Source organism: Rutidosis leptorrhynchoides, chromosome 1 (assembly GCF_046630445.1).
Source record: "Rutidosis leptorrhynchoides isolate AG116_Rl617_1_P2 chromosome 1, CSIRO_AGI_Rlap_v1, whole genome shotgun sequence".
NCBI lineage: Eukaryota > Viridiplantae > Streptophyta > Magnoliopsida > Asterales > Asteraceae > Rutidosis > Rutidosis leptorrhynchoides.
In genome coordinates, this window is record NC_092333.1 from 284,876,844 (window position 1) to 284,878,334 (window position 1,491).

Consider the following 1,491-nt stretch of genomic DNA (forward strand, 5'->3'; position numbering starts at 1 on the left):
GGACAAGAAACAAAAATAAATAGCAAGAAACCTTGTACACCTCATTATTTCATCATCAATAACTCAACATCCATTATCATTTAAAATTCGCTGTCTCCTTATCATAATAATGCAGTTTTACGGTTCCATAAGCAGAAGAGAGGTCCACATTTTCAATCAACAATATTATACCATGCATAAATCAAGTGGGGTTCTTATAATTAAAAGGTGTCGGTAATGCACTTTGCCTAAAACAATATCAACTACATTTAACCTTAGCAAGTTGGCTTTTCTTTTGATGATCTTGTTGGTCAATACATCTCTCACTTGCATATCTTTTCTTCTTAAAAGTATTGTATATAAATACCCAATACATCCTAATGGTTTCCTTTTATTTGGTTGACCATGTACGTAAATAATTAACTAAGAAGTAGGTTATTTTGTTCGCATAGCCAGATAACAATAAAAATGAAAGAAGATGGTGTGAGTTGGCGGTTCATGAAGAGAGAGCTCATGAAGAAGAAAGAGAGAGAAAGGTGGCGGTATATTTATGGTTTTCGTATATCAATTGAACCAGAAACTCGATCAAACAGAAGCAGTAGTAATTATGATGATGGTGGTGAGTTGTGGTGAGGTGATTCAAGGTGATTGAAGTGGTTGTTTGTGATGGTGTTTCACGTAGGTTGATGATCAAGGTGGTAGCACAAAATCAGAAAACAATTACTTAGTAATAGAAATCATTTGATGTTGCAGCGTTTAAGGTGGGATCGTGATGGAGTTGTTGGTCATTTTTAGATAGGAAAGAGAGATGGGAATTGTGAAGGAATTGGAGGTTTCAAGGTTGACGTGAGGTGGTGATTGTTATGGTTCTTCATTGAATCAAAAGAAAAAAAAATATTAATAATAAGTGTTGCAAGTTGTTGATAATGATCAATGAGTGTCAAGGGTGGTGATGATTGGTCGATGATGGTGGTTTGTAGTTCCCTGTGGTGGTAATCGGTTGTGAGTAGAGAGGGACCAACGGCAGTAGCTTAACGAAGCAAGTAAAGTTGTTTTGGGTCTTGGTTGTAGCACAAAGATGGGTTGAAGATATTTCAATTAATATTGATAATGATGATGAAACACTCGAATTGCTTTTCTAATACTATGAGTAAATTTTATTGTTTTGTAGCAAAGGAACTCGACAGGTGGATTCAATTAGGAACAGAAATGAAGAATAAAAATATAGTAAAGTTGATGTTGATTTAAAACCAAATTTGTTTGATTATCAGACCATTGAAATCGATCGTACGATTTAGTAGACAAAAACAAAAAATAACACAGTAAGACTACAACGTGAAACTGAATTGATCACTTTGTGTGATTTTATGAATATAATATATATAGTTAATATTAATAGTTAGTAAATATAATTATATAAATAATAATAATACTTTTAATAATAATTAATAAGCATAATTATATTAATAATAATAAAAATACTAATAATAATAATAATAGAATTAATGAAAG